The sequence below is a fragment of the Quercus suber genome, unplaced genomic scaffold, assembly GCF_002906115.3.
Source record: "Quercus suber isolate HL8 unplaced genomic scaffold, Cork oak 2.0 scaffold_83, whole genome shotgun sequence".
Classification (NCBI taxonomy): Eukaryota; Viridiplantae; Streptophyta; class Magnoliopsida; order Fagales; family Fagaceae; genus Quercus; species Quercus suber.
This window is the reverse complement of record NW_027069548.1, coordinates 1610610-1630274: the sequence shown is the minus strand read 5'-3', so window position 1 is coordinate 1630274 and position 19665 is coordinate 1610610. Positions and strand designations below refer to the sequence as shown.

At 36.9% G+C, this 19665-nt stretch overlaps 1 pseudogene; it reads right to left on the bottom strand.

The window, feature by feature from the left end:
- Positions 1-945: 945 nt before the first annotated feature.
- Positions 946-15839, bottom strand: LOC112002048 (protein P21-like; annotated as a pseudogene).
- Between the last annotated feature and the right edge of the window lie 3826 nt (positions 15840-19665).

Here is a 19665-nt window from a genome sequence, read left to right as displayed (position 1 = left end):
CCATTTATCCATGTTCATATTCTCATTTCAATTGTACTCATCATGTGAATATGCTGCTTCTTAACAGCCTAACATTCAATACAATAGAGCATAGTTGGTCATATAGTAATCTTATAAAATTTTCATTTTAACTTAATAGGTATTCTACGATCACACAATACCCTTGATACACTTCTCCATTTAGTTTGTATTCTTATTTAAACTTACATTCCATGAACTTTGTTTTAATCATACTTAGTCAAAATCCTTTAGATTCTAGAGTGTCTTGCCAAATTTCTAATTTGGTATTAACTTCACTTCATCAACTAAAACCATATCATCTAAAATCAAAATAAATAAATAAATAAAAAGCAAACATAGAAGGATACGATTTCCCCTTGAATTAATTTAGTAAGCTTATCAATCACTAGTCCAAAAAGAATATTGACTTAATACTTTCTTCTTGCTAAGATAGATATAGTATTTTTATCTTTGAGTATTTACCTTAATGTCATTAACACCTTTACCGATTCATCTCAACATTAGATAAGGCGCTCAATTATATTTTCAACAACCTTTTAGTGTCAATAGTTTGTTCATTCAACCTTATATGGGCGCACTTAGACTTTGATTACTTCCCCATAGGCCAATACTTGATATATCAGCCAACGAGTGAATTAGTCAAACATGTACAGAAGCACCGACATAAAGAGTTGCTAACCGTAGTTGTAAATCAAAACTAAGCATTGTTAGTTGTTAGGTTAAGCTGAAAAATAAAATTATAATTCACCAAAAAAAAAAAAAAAAAAAGTAAACAAAAACAGACATTAAGGAGGTTATGACTTATGAACGTTAAGTTCTTCCATATTTCATAGAGGTCTTTTATTATTATTGATTTTTGGCACAAGCTTACATAGATATTTTAATACAACTTACGTCAAAGTGAATACGTTTCATAGCGTCTGGGCAACACTAATTACGCATGCTCACAAAGCTTCAGAGCTTTGATTACTTACACCTCTTATTTGCATAATTGCTACTAGTTCTATGCCTCTTATACGAAAGCAAAGTTCTGCTTCAAGGGCAGAACACCACCTTATAGTTAGTCCCACCATTGCAAGTAAATGTGCTTGTTGCATCATCCTTAGGGTAGCTATAAGCACTCGGGCACCGATCCTTGAAAAATTTGGAATAATTTGTAGGTCCACAGTTTCCAGAATTGCAACAATATTCATTGGTCTTGAATACAGTACAAGGGTTGTTACACCCACTAGGAGCTTTCAATTGAGCTGGGCACTGTCCATTGATATCAGCGGTACATCTTATTCCTTTGGTGCATCCACCAGAGGTGGGACTAAATTCCATAGGAACATTAAACCCATCAACAAGAGAGATGTCAAAGAAATCCAAGTTTTGAAATTGATTTAGAGCAAATTCAGCAAGGGTGTTTGGAGGTGCACCATAAGCTTGGCATTGAAGAAGTCCACCACAGTCACCGGTTTGACATCTGCCATGCCAAAGCCATCGAAATTGCACCCAATTTGAGCCCAAATGCGGGCCCCTGTTGTGCCAGCGTTGACGTCAAGGGGCTAAGACTCGCGTGAGTTGAGCTGCTTGCCACCACCAGGAACGGCTGCTGCCTGTTAGAAATACTGAATGTAATTGTATTGTATTTCATCATGAAAGAATGTACATAGGTGCCTTTATATATGAGGCATATAGGTGCAGTACAAGTAAATATGTGTGTAGTACAAGTAAATATGTGTGCTATACAAGTAACCTAACTGAGGCTAAAGCCCACAATATATTATACATATTAACAGCCCCCCTCAAACTCAAGGTAGATGTGAGACTAGCTTAAGGTTGTCAACCAAAGTACGAAGGCGTTCCTCAGGATGTGACTTGGTGAAGATATCTGCAAGTTGATCTTTAGTGGAGATTGAGATCAGCTTGAGAGCACCATGGACAAGATGAAAACAGATAAAATGACAATCGATCTCGATGTGTTTAGTCCGTTCATGGAAGACATCATTGTGAGCAATATGAATAGCACTCTGGTTGTTACAATAAAGAGGAGTAGCAGAGGATGTAGACACACCTAAGTCTTTGAGAAGCCATCGTAGCCAAAGGAGCTCAGATGTGGTATCAACAAGGGCACGATATTCTGCTTCAGTACTGGAGTGGGCCACATGAGTTTGTTTCTTACTTCGCCAAGAAATTAGAGAAGACCCAAGAAGAAAGCAACAACCAGTGGTGGACTTGCGATCAGTGAGATCTCTTGCCCAATCAGCATCAGAAAATGCACGGAGAATAAGAGGAGACTGAGCAGAGTAGAAAAGACCATGGAAGAGAATGTCCTTTATGTATAGAAGAATGAGCAAAACAGCAGCATAATGAGTCAATCGTGGTGCAGACAGATACTGGCTCACTTGATGAACAGCATAGGAAATGTCTGGACGAGTGACAGTGAGATAAACTAAGCTGCCAACCAAGTGTCTGTAAAGAGAGGGATTAGACAATGGTTTCCCCCCTGAAGGAGTCAGATGCGCATTAAGCTCAACTGGAGTGTCAACAGTCTTGCTATCAGTGAGTCCAGCTCGAGACAAGAGTTCAGAGGCATACTTGGCTTGAGTAATATAAAGTCCATCTAGAGAATGAGTGATTTCAAGACCAAAGAAGTAGCTGAGATGTCCAAGATCTTTCATCTCAAACTACTGACTGAGAAAAGCCTTGAGTTCTTGAATGCCACTGAGGTCATCACCAATTATGATCATGTCATCCATATATAAGAGAAGTAAAATAGTGCCTTTGTCAGTGCGACGAAGAAATAAGGCAGAATCATAATGACTGGCCATATAACCCAAGCAAGAGATGGTAGAGCTGAATTTGGCAAACCAAGCTCATTGAGCTTGTTTAAGGCCATAAAGTGCACGTCGAAGGTGACAAACCTTGTTTGAGTCAACAGAGAGACCAAGAGGAGATTGCATATACACTTCTTCACTTAAATCCCTGTAAGGTTAAAATTTATCAACCATCTTGTTGGCTTTATTCCGTGCCAATTTACTTATAATTTAGCACTTAGTAACCCTGTATTTAGGTGGGTTTATTGTAAGGGTAGTGTGTAAGAAGATGTGAAGAAAAACTCAAGTATGTGCAAAGACGCAGAGCTTCATGGCTAGGACTTGCAGGTGGCTCGCGGCTACAAGCCGCCAAATGCAGGCACGTGAGATGCACACAAGGAAGCTGAAGGGTCGCGCCAGCTGTTGCACTACAGGACAAAAGTCCCAGGCTGGCCAAGCCATTACGTCGCGACTTGAACTCGCAACTTGGACAAGCCGTGAGACCAAGCTGCCAATTTACCCCGTTTAGCAAAAATTGTCTCTTCGTATTCCTTTCTCACCCCACTATATATAAACCCTTATACCCACGATTTTAAGAGAGCTTCCAAAGAGAATTTCGTGAAAGAAACCCTAGAGAAAAACAAGATTGTCTCATCCCCAATCTTTACCTTAGAGACTCTACAAATTTCTCTACTCTCTTCCTCTCCATTGTCACATCCTTAAGAGGCCATTGACCAAATCCTTATCTCACCACACCCACGTCTGTGAGAAGGTTCATTTGGTGCTAAGGGAAGCAGTTTGGAAGGAACCAATATACATTGGTTGATGCTATGGTATAGTAGCGGAATTCGGGAAGCTAAAGAAGAAATAGGTTCGGCGTAACCTCGTTGGAGCAAGAAACTTGGAGGGCTTAGGTACTTGGGTAGATTAGGCTTGGAGGGTCTTTTGCTGTTCATGTATCCCAACTACATTCTTTAGTGGATTATTTACTGCTTGGAGGGCGGTGGAGAGGTTTTACGATGAGAACTTCAATTTCCTCTTCAATAACACATTGTGTGTTGTCCGTGTGTTTGCATCTTCTTTCCCTTTATCTTTGCCTTATATTTACTATTATGGATGTGTTTATATTTGGCTTAGATTGTTTATCAATTCTGTTATGAGCTTATTATCATGTTCCGCACATTAGTTGTTTGATATAAGGCTTGAATTGGTAACTTTGTATTTGGAAGTCTAAACGTTCAAGGGTGTTTTATACATATTTTGAACTTTCAATTGGTATCAGAGCGGATGCACTCTTTGTGATTTGATTAACTGAGTGCGATCCTAGACCCCTTGGCTATGGATGCAACTGGAAAAAGGGTCATGCAAAATTGTGGCTTAGGTGTTTGTGATAATGACTCTATGAGTATGTTGGAAGGGTATTTTAAAAATGAACTCTTAGAGTTAATTAAATCCAAAAAACATGCTAAGATGTTCATTCGCATGCTGAAATACTTTGAAAATAAGAACCACACTCTACACAATAGTCTATGTGAGTCTAAATCTTTGATTGAGAAATACAAAAGAAGAAATAGAACATTGTGTGAAAAGGTTGATAATCTAAAAAGGAAAAATCAATCTAGAAAAAGCTTGGAAAATAAAGATGAATTTTTGTTTGATGGTCAAGAATACTTGTCCCATACCTGTATGTTTGTGCACACCTCATTGAAGGTATTTAACTCGTGCTTATGGTACCTTGACAGTGGATGTTCTCGTCACATGACAGGAGATAAATCACTGTTTAAGGCTCTTAAAGAAAAAGCATGTGATTATGTGACGTTCGGCGATGGGAGTCATGCTCAAGTTCTTGGCAAAGGGACGGTTGAAATACCGGGATTACCTCTACTGAAGGAAGTGCTATACATCAAAGGTTTGAAGGCAAATCTCTTAAGTATCACTCAAATATGTGATGAAGACTTTCTTGTTCAATTCTCAAAGAAGGGTTGTATAATCATTGATGAAAAATGGATTCAAGTCTTTAAGGGAAATAAGACTACTGATAATTGCTATGGAGTAGTTCCTACAGCACCTATTTCGTGTAGAAGTGCTCGCGTTAATATGCTGAAACTTTGGCATCATAGGTTTGGACATGCAAACTTCAAACAAGTATGTAAAGTCTCTAAACTTAAGGCAGTTGAAGGACTTACAAAGTTTGGAAAGGTGGAGAAGACTATATGTGGAGCATGCCAAATGGGAAAACAAACAAAGGCGAACCATCACAAGGTGAATGTGATTACTACCACACGGTGTTTGGAGCTACTTCACGTTGATCTAATGGGGCCTACACGAACTGATAGTCTTGGAGGGAAGAGATACATTATGGTGGTAGTTGATGATTTCTCAAGGTACTCTTGGGTGGAATTCCTTAGAGAGAAGTCTGAAACATGTGATAAAATACAAAGACTATGCAAGAGACTGCAGAATGAAAAAGAAGTTCCCATAGTCAAAATCAGAAATGATCATGGGAAGGAATTTGAGAATGCTAAATTTGAAACGTTTTGTGAAGAGCATGGTATCAAGAAGGAATTTTCAGCTCCAAAAACTCCACAACAAAATGGGGTGGTTAAAAGAAAGAACCGAGTGATCCAAGAGATGGCAAGAGTCATGCTACTCAACAAAAACATACCTCAAAGGTTTTGGGTTGAAGCTGTGAACACATCGCGTCACATATGTAATAGAATATATTTCCGAGCTGGGACAAAGAAGACGTCCTATGAAATATGGAGAGAAAAGAAACCCAAGGTGAAGTATTTCAAAGTGTTTAGGAGCACATGCTATATTCTAAATGACAGGAAAAATCCAGAAAAATTTGATGCTAAGAGTGATGAAGGAATATTCCTAAGATACTCCACAAATAGCCGAGCTTATAAGGTGTACAACAAGCACACTAAGACGGTGATGGAGTCAATCAATGTGGTCATAGACGACACCATATCAAAAAAGGAGATTGAGGATGATGAAAAGGGGCTCAAACTCAAGGAGAAAGAAGATGATGATGATATGTCCCTAAGTGATGATGCTGAAAAAAAGACACCTGGAAAGGAGTCCACACCTCCTATATCAAGAAGAGAGACTAGATCAACACAAGAAATCTCAAGTCCACTCACTCCTCTAGAAGTTCAAATCCCAATTTCTCGTGATGAGGAATTCTCAACTTCCAAGAAACCTTCATCAAGAGTGACTCTCAATCACCCATCGAGTAATATTATTGGGGATGTGAACGAGAGACTTCGTTTGAGAAAAGGGCCGAAGTATACTGCTAACCATGTAACATACAACTGCTATCTTGCCCAATTTAAACCTAAAAGGGTAAAAGAAGCACTGAAAGATAAGAATTGGGTAGAGTCTATGCACCAAGAGCTACACTAATTTGTTAGAAATGATGTGTGGGAATTGGTTCCAAGGCCTGAAGATACACATGTGATCGGAACCAAGTGGATTTTCAAGAACAAAACAGATGAAGATGGTGAAGTTGTTCGAAATAAGTCGAGATCGGTGGCTCAAGGGTACACTCAGGTGGAAGGCATAGATTTTGATGAATTGTTTGCTCCGGTAGCAAGACTAGAGTCCATTCGAATTCTTTTGTCTGTAGCATGCATCATGGATTTCAAGTTGTATCAAATGGATGTAAAGAGTGCCTTCTTAAACAGTTTTCTAAATGAAGAATTCTTTGTTGAACACCCAAAGGGGTTTGAAGATTCTCACTTTCCGGCTCATGTACTAAGATTGAAGAAAGCTTTGTATGGTTTGAAGCAGGCTCCAAGAGTATGGTATGATCATCTCACTACTTACCTATTGGATCGTGGGTTCAAAAGAGGTCAAGCAGATCGAACATTATTTGTTAAAAGAGATGAGAAATCCCTCCTTGTCGCTCAAGTATACGTGGATGATATTGTGTTTGGATCCACAGTTGATCACCTAGCTCATGAGTTCTCGGAAGAAATGAAAAGAGAATTTGAAATGAGCATGGTGGGAGAGTTGAACTACTTCCTAGGGCTTCAAGTGAAACAACGGAGAGATGAAATATTTATTTCTCAAGAAAAGTATGCCAAAAACATTGTCAAAAGATTTGGTCTAGACTCTAAGAAACATAATTCTACTCCCATGAGTTACTCGGCTAAGTTAAGCATTGATGCAGCCGATGTTGATGTTGATCCAACACTTTATCAAAGTATGATTGGCAATCTTCTCTATCTCACAGCAAGTAAGCCAGATATTGCATTCAGTGTCGAGGTATGTGCACAGTTTCAAGCTACTCCTAAAGAATCCCACTTAATAGCAGTGAAGCAAATCATCCGTTATGTAAATGGCACATCTGACTATGGGATTTGGTATACGAAAGATTTGAATGAGTGTTTGGCGGGATATTCAGATGCTGACTGGGCAGGGTGCATTGATGATAGAAAAAGTACTTCCGGAGGGTGCTTCTATCTTGGAAATAACTTGGTTTCATGGATGAGCAAAAAGCAAAATTCAGTATCCCTGTCAACGGCTAAAGCTGAATACATTGCAGTAGAAAGTTGTTGTGCCCAATTGTTATGGATGAGGAAGTTATTGAATGACTATGGAATCTCTCAAGACACTATATGTGTGTTCTGTGATAACACCAGTGCCATTAACTTGTCAAAGAATCCAATTCAGCACTCCAAATCAAAGCACATCGAGATCCACTATCACTTCATTCGGGACTTAGTAGAGGACAAGATTGTATACCTAGAATTCATTAATACTTACAATCAAAAGGCAGACATATTCACCAAACCTCTTGATGGCCCGAGGTTTGAATCCTTGCGTAAGACAATTGGTGTCGGTATCATTCCTTAAACTCAATCTTCCATGATATCTTACTGTGTTCTAGGCTGTTTTGTGTTTCTTATGTTTGTCTGCATTTTTTGTGGTTATCTTTTGTTTTTACTGTTTTTGTGTCAAAAAATCCAAAAACACATAAAAAGTAGAAAATCCAAAAGTTTGATCGGTTTTGTTGAGTTTTGTCTCAAAGCATCTTTTGCCTTGTACCTTTGTACTAATGGCTTTGTGCATTTAACGAGTGTAGCTTGTCTCTTATGCACTCATATCATTTTGGAAGAAATTATGAAATCTATGTGACTGTTGTAAATAGATCTTCAACCTTATCATGAATGATTAGTGAATGGTTTTGTTAATCTTGAGACATGCATAGACTCATGCCTATATATCTTCCCACTTTTTATTTTTATGCTTAAAAGAGCTCTCTAATTGTAAATCTCCAAATGAAAAGAGATATAGAGCTGTAAAAGCCCGTCGAACATACTAGTATTCGACTAGGAAAAAGGGAAAGCGACCAAATAAAATGTTTGATGCCCAAAAAGCCAAAGGCTATCTCATCAATTGAAATTTCAAAAATTTCAGGCATCTATCTCAAAATGAGATTTTCTTTGCTCAAAAATGCAAATGATATGTGAATATGGAGCCAAATGAAAAGTTTCAAAGAATTGTTATTCAATGCTTGTGGGACGTCATATATGCATGTTTCTATAATTGAGATAGGTCACATTATCTAGTGCTAGTTGTGTACGCCTTGATTGAATTGATCATTGAAGCTTCACATTAGACTAAGCACTATCCCATTTTTGTTATCCACACACAACACACAAGTCTATGTTCAATGAATGCCATATTCATTTATGCGATTGTACTTGATTAAATGTGTTTTCACATACTCAATCTTTGTTTATTAGACACAAAAAGATTTTTGAGAGTTTTTAGGTGTTTTTGGAATAGTATTTTGTTTTTTTACAAAAAGTCAAAAATTTCAAAAATAGTGTTGCCCTGTTATGGCGGCTAAGTCGTGGGTTAGCCAAGTCGCAAGCCCCTATCGCGAGCCCACTCAGAGATTTTTCGCAGTTTACTGGCAAGATAATGACCTATGCACGAAAATACTTAGAAAAATTTTCAAAATTTGGGTTTTTGCATATTTCATGGCTCAATGTGGTGACTTGTTCGCAGGTGGAAGGTCCAATCATGAGGTGTACACAGAGATTTTCGCAGCTCAGCTCACGACTCTCTCGCGGGTAGATCTTCCAGTCACGAAAAACACTTGGAAGATTTTTCAAGAATCCTGTTTCATAGTGTTTTGCGGCTTACCCTGGCGACTTACTGGCGACTTGATCCAGTCGCAAAAAATGCGTGTTTTACGTTTTGAAGACAGTTTTAAAATGATTTTTAGTTTTTTCCTCGTACTTATTGTGATTGTTCATTGTCTTCCCCATTTCGCTCTTACAAACACTCCAAGTATTTCTCTAAAAATTATCCATTTCTGCATCATTACTTCTCAAATTTTCATCAAAAAGGTATGGGTTTTCTTCCTATTCCTTCATACCTACTGTGTTGGGAATTTTTTTTTTATTTGTGCTGATTTATTATGGTTTGTGGTGTATCATGTTTGAACATGGGTTTCTGATTTAATGTTTGTAATATCTGTATGTGATGATCTCTACACTTATTTTCTCTACCTTGTGTACCTTCTTTGGTTATTGGGTGTATACACAGTCACATTGTCATGATTTGAACCTAAATCTCATGTGTTTAGGGTTTTCTTCAATATCCATGGTGTGAAAATGACACATTGCTAATAATGTTTGTTGTCTTTTCTGGTATCTCTTGTATGTGTTAAATCATGTTGCAATAACAAAATGTCTCCATTCAAGAGATCAGCTGTGAAAAGAGGAAGCAGCAAAAGGAAAGTCCCTGTCATTGAAATTGATGATTTCTCCCCTACACCAAAAAGGACTCGTTCCCCATCCGATGGTTTCGATCCTAACAAGTTTTGATCGTATGCTGCTTTTCAGATTTTTGAAAATTACTTCAAAAAGGCTACACCATTGATTCAAAGAGTCTTTGACTAACATTCTCTCTTTGACACCAACATACCTCAATGGTTTGCCTGCAAGGATTGGAATTATCTCCTCTCCAACCTTAATGATGCATATGAAAATCTGGTAAAAGAATTTTATGCCAATGCAATTGTTGATGGAGACGAACTTAAGTGCTGGGTTAGAGGACATGAGTTTACCTTAGACGCACATGACATTGATGAGGTACTTGGTCTTGAAGGTTTAGAGGAGTATGAGTTCATCAATTACAAAGACAGGATGATGTCCTTAGATAATGTCCAAGCTCGGATTGGTGGTGTTAAAGAAGGGAGATGTCTCAACACTAATGCCTTCCCTGCTGACATGAGGTGTTTGACCACCATTATAATGTACAATCTGTATCCTATCAGAAAGATGACCACTCTTACTAATTCCAGAGCTATATTCCTCATGGAGCTCAAGGAGAAAGCCATCATTGACATCAGCTCGCACATATTTGACACTATTATGGAAGAGACTAGAACCACTGCTAGGCCTAAGTTGGTCTTTCCTAGCCCCCTCATGAGGATCTTCAGAGCAAAGGGTGTTAGAATTCCTCAAGATATCAGTCATATGACTCCATTGTCAGCAATAAACAAATTCACCATCACAAGGATACAAAGTCCTCTTCCAGGTGATGGAGAGGAGGGTGTCCATGGAGAAGGTGTTTATATAGAAACTGAAGCTAAGACTGCAGGACAGACTTCCACACCAAGAAGCAGAACCAAGAGAAGCAGGACTTCCACTTCATCAGCTGCACCTCCTGATACATTTCAGATCATCCTGGAGAGACTTGATAGACTCAGAGAGGTTCAAGATCAGCATACTGAAAGGATGACGGCAATGCAAGATCAGCTTGATGTTCTTTCAGGATTGACAGCATCTACACCAACAAGGAGCAGTGACCCTTTGGCCATTCCGGTCAAAAAGAGGGAGATTTTTGGGGCAGCACTTGAGGGGGAGTGCTTATTTGAGGGGGAGTTTCATAATCCCTAATTTTTTTGGTTATAGTTTTGTTACCTTGGGTTGATTAACTGTTGCTTTTTATTGGTTTAAACTCATAACTCTTGAATGTTTGACTTAAGTTTTATATTGATGATATTACTCAGTTTTTTTAAGCATTTGTTTTGTGTTTGGTTCATTTTGTACCCATGTTGTTTATGTAAGCTTTAAGGGTTTGGTTTCATGCACTCTTGTAGGCCTTTGTGGTTTGTGCCATGCTTTATGCAGCCTTTGTGCTTTGTTAAATCAATACTTCTAACCTAATGCTATGCATTCTTTGTGAAGTACTGTCACTCTTGTGCCCGTGTAGGATTTTTCCTAGATGCACATACTTCATGTATTGTGCATTGGTTGAGTGTTGGTCATTTAAGTGATTTGCCTTGTGTTTGTCATCTTGAATGTCCAGATGTTCATTCCAAGTGTGAATGAGCATTGTGATCACTTGGTCATAGTGATTGCTTGTTTTGGTCTTGCCATGGTTTATTGCTTTACTCCATTGCGCTTAATCGCATTATGCTTGTTCCATTTGCATTACAAGTTTTCTGCATACAATGAACTTATTGTGTAGTTATGTTTCAGGAGTTCTTGTTCTTATGGTTCTAAAGCTTCACAGATTATAGAGTTAGGTGTGAGTGAGTTTTTCAACTGTTCCCAATTCACGTGTTAAGTCTAGAGTTTGTTTTAGGGTTTTGTCACGGAATAGCCAAAGAAGGAGATTGTAAGGTTAAAATTTATCAACCATCTTGTTGGCTTTATTCCGTGCCAATTTGCTTGTAATTTAACACTTAGTAATCTTGTATTTAGGTGAGTTTATTGTAAGGGTAGTATGAGAGAAGATGTGAAAAAAAGCTCAAGTATGTGCAAAGAAGCAAAGCTTCACCACTAGGACTCGCGGGTGGCTCGTGGCTACAAGCCACCAAATGCAGGCACGTGAGTTGCACACAAGGAAGCTGAAGGATCGCGCCAGCTGTCGCACTACAGGACAAAAGTCTCAGGCTGGCCAGGTCGTTACGTCGCGACTTGAACTCGCGACTTGGACAAGCCACGAGACCAAGCCGCCAATTTACCCTGTTTGGCAAAAACTGTCTTTTCATATTCCTTTCTCACCCCACTATATATAGACCCTTATACTCACGATTTTAAGAAAGCTTCCAGAGAGAATTTTGTGATAGAAACCCTAGAGAAAAACAAGATTGCCTCATCCCCAATCTTTACCTTAGAGACTCTACAAATTCCTCTACTTTCCTCCTCTCCATTATCACATCCTTGAGAGGCCATTGACCAAATCCTTATCTCACCACACCCATGTCTGTGAGAAGGTTCATTTGGTGCTAAGGGAAGCAGTTTGGAAGGAACCAATATACATTAGTTGATGCTATGGTATAGTAGCAGAATCCGGGAAGCTAAAGAAGAAATAAGTTCGGCGTAACCTCGTTGGAGCAAGATGCTTGGAGGGCTTAGGTACTTGGGTAGATTAGGCTTGGAGGGTCTTCTGCTGTTCATGTATCCCAACTACATTCTTTAGTGGATTATTTACTGCTTGGAGGGCGGCGGAGAGGTTTTACGCCGAGGACTTCGATTTCCTCTTCGATAACACATCGTGTGTTGTCCGTATGTTTGCATCTTCTTTCCCTTTATCTTTACCTTATATATACTATTATGGATGTGTTTATATTTGGCTTAGATTGTTTATCAATTCTGTTATGAGCTTGTTATCATGTTCCGCACACTAGTTGTTTGATATAAGGCTTGAATTGGTAACTTTGTATTTGGGGGTCTAAACGTTCAAGGGTGTTTTATACACATTTTGAACTTTCAATCCCTATTAAGGAATGCATTTTTGACATCCACCTGAAAAATGTCCAATTTACTGGCAGCTGCAACAGCTAAGAGGGCACGAACAAATGAGATACGAGCAACCGGAGCAAATGTCTCTTCATAATCAATCCCATACTCTTATGTGAAACCTTTTGCAACAAGACGAGATTTGTAGCACTCAATGGCCCATCAAAGCGAGTCTTAATCTTGTAATCTGCCATAAAGGGTCAATGGAAGCCTTACGATAGGTGTGAGGCTCATGTAGTGTAGCAGGGGCAGTGTAACAATGATAGTCAAGTAAATGTGTAGGAATAGATCTTACCCGAGATGAGTGACACGGTGGAATGTCTTGTGCAAGATCTTCAGGCAGAGTAGGAGCAGGAGACCCAAACTCAGGATTGGGGTTGGGTAGCTCGTCTTCAACCTGTTCATCTTCCACCTATTCATTAAAGGGTGAACTAGAAAAGGGATCAGTGACATCTGGTGGTTGGACATAGAAGTCTGTAGCAACAGAATTAGGAGCAACTGTAGGAGGATCAGGAGCAGCTACAGAAGGAATATGTGCCTCATCTGAAAAAAGATCTAAGACAGAGGAGGAAGACAGGGAAGCACTGAAATGAGAGAGCTCGACAAAAAGGCGATGTTCCCAAAAGACAACATTGCAAGAGATACGAGGACGATGAGAGATAGGATCATAACACCTATACCCCTTTTGAGTTTCGTCATAGCCAAGAAAACAACAAAGCCTTGGCCGAGGCTCAAGTTTGTTATGTTCATGTAGCTAAAGAAGAACGAAACAAGCAGAACCGAAAGAGCGAAGGTGGTGATAGTTTGGAGGTGACCCAAAAAGGCACTCATATGGAGTTTGATTTTGGATAACAGGACTCGAAATGCAATTACTAGTATGAACAGCATGAAGAGCAGTTTCACCCCGAAAAGGAGCAGGAACTTTGGCAGAGAGAAGGAGAGCACGAACAGTGTCAAGAATATGACGAAGTTTTCGTTCGACTCTACCATTTTGCTGAGAGATACCTGGACAAGTTAGTTGATGAACAGTGCCATAGGAATGAAAAATAGCTTGGAAAGCATATTGAGTATATTCAAGAGCATTATCAGATCGAAAAATTTTGATGCGTCTGGAAAACTGAGTTTCAACCATTTTTGCAAAATTAGAATATACTTCCAATAATTCAGAACGATGTTTCATATTAAAAATCTAGCTATAGCGAGAGTAATCATCAACAAAGACAACAAAATATCTAGACCCACCAATACTAGAGACAAAGGACGGCCCCCAAACATCAGAATGAATAAGGTCAAAGATATCAGTGGATATTGATTCATTAGTATTGAAAGGCAAAGATGGTTGTTTTCCTAACTGACATGAAACACAATCAAAATTTTCTGTAGACACTGAACCTAACAAACCTCTAGAACCTAATTGTTGTACCTGAAAGGAATATGCGTGACCAAGTCGAGCATGCCAAAGTGCAAGGGAAGGAGTGGAAGAAGCTGCAGTAACATAAACAGGAGCAACAAGTGGAAGATGAAGGTTGTCCACAGGAAACATACACCCAACTCTAGGACCAGTACCAAGCTCCTGTCCCGTCCTAGGATCCTGCACAACGCACCCAAAATAATCAAAGGTAATGCGATAACCCAACTCAGCTAATTGTCCCACAGAAAATAAATTATAAGAAAGGTTAGGAACATTAAAGACTCCAAGAACCGAGAGGTTGGAGGTTGAAAGTGAACCTATATTATGACCAGACATTGTGGAACCATTTGCTGTGCGAATATGAAGAAGGTGCGGTGCAGGTTTAAGGTCAGAAAATAAGGACGAGTGAGGTGTCATGTGATTGCAACAAGCAGAATCCATAAGCCAAGAGGTAGGAGACATACCAGATAAAGCTGAGAGAGATAAGTAATAAGATGCATTACCAACCATACGAGTGACATTAGCGATGATATTTATAAGGTCATCTCTGGAAATGGAGAAAGTGGATCCAGAAAACTTAGACTGTGCAGAGACAAGAGCCATTGGTTGGACACTCTCAGTGTTAGTAACAGTAGCAGCAGAAATTGAAATATTTGATTTATTGCCATGATAGCAAGTCTCAATATTGTGGCCAAAAATCACAAAAATGTTTGTTGAATCGTCAGTGACGATTATTGCAACAAGAAGAAGACATGTCCTTATTCTTCATTTAGAAGCAAAATTTGCAAAAATGGACTGCAAAAATGAAATCTACGCGAAAAACTAGGTAAGGAGCACCTGAACTGCAAAAAATCAACTCTGTCCAAAAGTCAACAGTCAAACCTGGTCAAAGTCAACCGTCAACAGAAAGGTCAACGAATGACGTCAGCAAGTTGATTGGTGATGACGTCAGTAGATGATGTGGCATTGACGTAAGCAGGTGACGTCAGCTAGGGCTGACGTGGCAGTGATGACGTCAGCAGATGACCCAGCGGCGCATAGAGCGCATGAGGCGCATGGATCAACTTCATCGAAGCTTTGGGAGGCTCGTGAGGGCGCATGCTTTGTCCGATGGAGCCAATTCTTTCTCGAAAATGCAAATCAGAGAGAGATGATTCAGATGGTGTTAGCACCAATAGGATCGGTGCAACCTTGGTGGCGCGTGGAGTGTGAGGAATTATTTGCCAAAACGTTGACTGGCACGTGATGGCGCATGGCTGGTCAGATGTCGATGTTTCTAGCGATGATGTGTAGAGCGATTGAAAACCTACACGGGGATATGTCTTATGTCCTAATCGGAGGTCAGAGGTGACAGATTCGATGATGGCAGTGGTTTTGGCGGTGGAGGAGGAGCTTCTAGTGGTGGAGATTCAACCTTGAGAACCTCTGACGGCGGGGAGCAGTCGGGAGAGGGCACTAAAAGGGTTTACTGACCACAGAAGTTCAGGCAGCGGAAAAATACCGACAAAACAAGACTACAAGACATAAGAAAATTAGAGCAGTGGCTCTGATACCATGTTATAAATACTGAATGTAATTGTATTGTATTTTATCATGAAAGAATATACATAGGTACCTTTACATAGGAGGCATATATGTGCAGTGCAAATAAATATGTGTGTTATACAAATAACCTAACTTGGCCTAAAGTCCACAATATATTATACACGTTAACACTGCCCAAACAGTGAAGGGACAATTGTTTCTTATATCAAATCTGGCTGCATGGGCTAAGGCACTAAAAAGAGTTATTAAGAGGAAGAAGAAAATGGGTAGGTGTTTGGAGAGGCTCATTGTGGGGATTAATAAGAGATTAGTAATAAGATTTAGAGGGCTTGTGCTGTGTTAGGAAATGGGTGATGGTTATATAGGCATTAAGGTTGACTATGGGATGTTATTCATGTTATGCAGGGGGCGCCTACCGAGTTCGTGCCCACTGGAATTTTCACAACCCAATTACCTTTTTTGTTAGAAAATTTGGTTGTGTTTATGATAGTTGGCTTGACTTGAATACGAGTCAACAAATGGGTCCAGGCTCCAGCAATCTAACGCCATCCCGCCTAACCCTAAGAAAAGAAAAAATCGTTATTGCTAAGTGGTTGTTTTGGGGCTTTGTGAATCATGGCCAAAAAAGTATGTGTAAGTGGCTCAATAACATCATTCAGTTTTTTGTGTAGGATAACTTGAATTCAAATATCTCTTCACTCACCCAGTGTCAGGAAATAATAATCTTTTTTTATTAAAAAAAAAACGCTAGAAAATTTTTGGACAATTAATTATCTTGGAGGAGTATTAATTAATCCCCAAAATTTTACCATTTCATGACAATCTCTATCTTAATAGGTGTGTACTCTGTCTTACTCTCTCTTTCTGATGATTAGAATTCTTCATATATATGCATCTGAATTTTAGATTAATCTAGCCCCCTACACGCACTAAAAACATAGAACGATCTTAGATATCTCTCTCTCTCCAAAATAAAATAAAATAAAAATTAGCTAAAATATTGCCCCAAATAATCTAAAATTGCCCTTATATTTATCATATCTACCTGAAATAGTAGTCAGGCAGCTCTCTTAGCAATAGCAATCCCTTGAAGATGTAAAACAAAGTCTATTATTATTATTATTATTATTATTATTCTATCTTTCTGTGACATAATGGGAGAATGAAAGGCAATTTTTTCCTTTTTACAAAACATGGTAGACATTCACTTTTCTGGGTTTTTGAAGCAAATTTATATTTGGGAAAGACCAAAGAAGGAGAAAGGCTATACTCCCCCCGAGTGACTGTACTACAGTGAGTCAGTGACTACATTCTTCTAGATCTATTCTTTGTTTTTTTTTTTTTTTTTTTTTTTGAATTGATAAATTTATAATTTGAAAAATTAAGAAAAGTCAAACACTAAACAGTTGAGTCACCGATAGCTAGTAATCATGCCTTCTTTATTAGAAAATATTCAATAGGAATCTGTTTTGCACTCTCTAAGGTTTGGTTTAGTTTTAGTTTTTTTTTTTTTTTGAAAAGTATTTATTCTATTTTATTTTATTAGATGAATCTTTTCTTTTCTTTTATTAAGTAGAGATAAAACAAGAGACAATGTAAACGTCTAAAGAAGAATAACCTTATAAAATTTTTAATATTTTTATTTATTAATCTTTAAGTCTAATACATGATATTTGATCATTTTGTATAAAATTAATTACTACTCTTTGTTTGGTTAGTACTAATTCGTCAACTTATTTAATGATTTTTTTTAGGTTGAGAGACTATTAGGTGATCCTTTTGTTAAGTAAAGATTTAATAGTATCTTTTGATAAATCAAGTTTTATCATTCTACATTTTAAAACTTATGATACCCAGTTACATTATAATGTTATATTATAGATATCTTTTTATTTATAATTTTTTATTATAAAATTATTCTAGAAAATATGTATTTGAATATAAAAAACAAAATAAAATAAAATAAAAAACTTACAAAAAAAGAATATAAAAAAGAATTAAATCTCTGAATAAATCTCTAAATTTATTAGCAATAAAAAATATGACAAAAATAAGGAAAACTTTACAAATGAACAATAAATTTATATATAAAAAAAAAGAGTTAAAAGATAAATATATATACAATAACAAGATAAAAATGAAATTAATTATCCATATTATCAATTAAAAAATTAGATGTTAAAAGTACTTGAATACAAAAGTTAATTAGTAATGTTGCATATTAAAAGGCAATAAAAAAAATCTTAAATATAAAATTAATAATATATCATGGATATTTAAATAGTAGAAAAGGTCCAATTTTAAAATTGTCACTTGGAGCCTCAAAATTCCTTTAGCTGGTCATAAATCTTAAGCAAAAGAAAATTCAAATATATCCAATATATAAAATAATTTAATCGAGAAACACAAAAAAAAAAAATGGAAGATGGATCAGAGGAGACACAAGAGTTTAGAGTACTAGCATCAAGTGTGCTAACTTTCATTAGATGTGTCAAAATGTCAAATAAATTTACTACAATAACATTCTAGTTCTAATAATAGTCATGTATATATAGGAAGATATAGAATAAATATTTGGTTATTTTTTTTAGTCAAAACTTTCTCTCTCTTCATGACCATTGGGATTAATTAATAATTATTCAAACTTTCTCTCTAGTCACTACTCTATCTCTTTAATGATGTTGGGAACATCAAAAAAGAAAGAATTAAAAAAATTAAGAAAGAATAAATAAAGCCCTAAAATAATAGAATATGTTATGTAGGGTGTACTGTAATTAAAGTGGCATGTTAAAATATACATAGTAAAATTTTAATGTGTCAAGATANGTAACCATACAAGATTTATTGACAGAACAAAAATAATAAAACAAGAAATTAAAAATATTAAGGAAGATAATTCCGTAAATATAAATAAACAGAATTTTAAAGAAATAATGAACTTGAAAGAATTTCTTAGGCCCATGATAGAAACCCCTTTAATAGAAAAAGATAACTGCAATAGACAGAATTTCCTTCGTTTAATTAACGGAGTAATCTTTCAAAACTGGCATACAGAAATTACTTTAGTAATTAATAAAGAATTTTCTTTGACAGAAATTGCTTTAATAGACTCAGGCACTGACATGAATTATATACAGAAAAAATTAATTCAGACGGCTACTAGATTAATTAATCATAAATTACCCAATGAGATATGTGATCTTTCTTTAAATTATTTTATGGAAACAAAGAAGGAAATTAAAACTAATATAACTAAAGTACCTTTCATTCTACCTTTTATTCCAAAAGAAATTAGTCTCCCTTACAATATCATTATCCTACGGGATACTAATAAAAAAGGAATCTATAGAACTAAAAGAAATTTGTCACTTTTAGAGACAGATATAAGACTTACTCACCAGTTGACAGAAAAAGACATAAAAACAAAGATTTGTTCTTATTTCCCTGTTCTACATAGACACCAATATATAATTAAAAAAATAGTCCAACCACTTTATGAAACAGAATCCCAGACAAAAGATAGAACTATGCTTGTAAGTCAATATGATAGCTTGACAGATGTACCAAATAAAATTATAGTAGATAGCATTCATGCATCCTTTGTAGTAAAAGTAATCTCAAACACTCATATTTTAATAAAAGATTTGACAGACTCCCCTTTATTAATCATTAAAGAAGATATTAATTGTAATAATTTCTTGAGTAAAGACAGATTTAACTTCTTGACAGACTTGATTTATAAGTCCCTTATAGATTTTCCCCAGACTAATTTAGTAATTAATAAAAGACTTTATGGAAAAAATGTATTCCCACAAAATGAGATATATACATACATGGACAGCACGGATAGAATCATAACAGATCTTGAAAATATTTTGGATGCTATTCACTTTGGTAGATTCCATCATGACTGCTCCAATATTATTACTACTCAGCAAGGGCACAAAAGTGTACAGGAAAAAGTTTGTTTTACTATACATATTTTGAAATTTAAAAATGATTTTCTTATAAAATATTTAAAGAAATTTTACAGAAATCCACCGATGAAAAGATTTTAAAAATATGTTTGAAAGAAACTTTGCATGAAAATGTTCATAACATTTTAAAACATAAT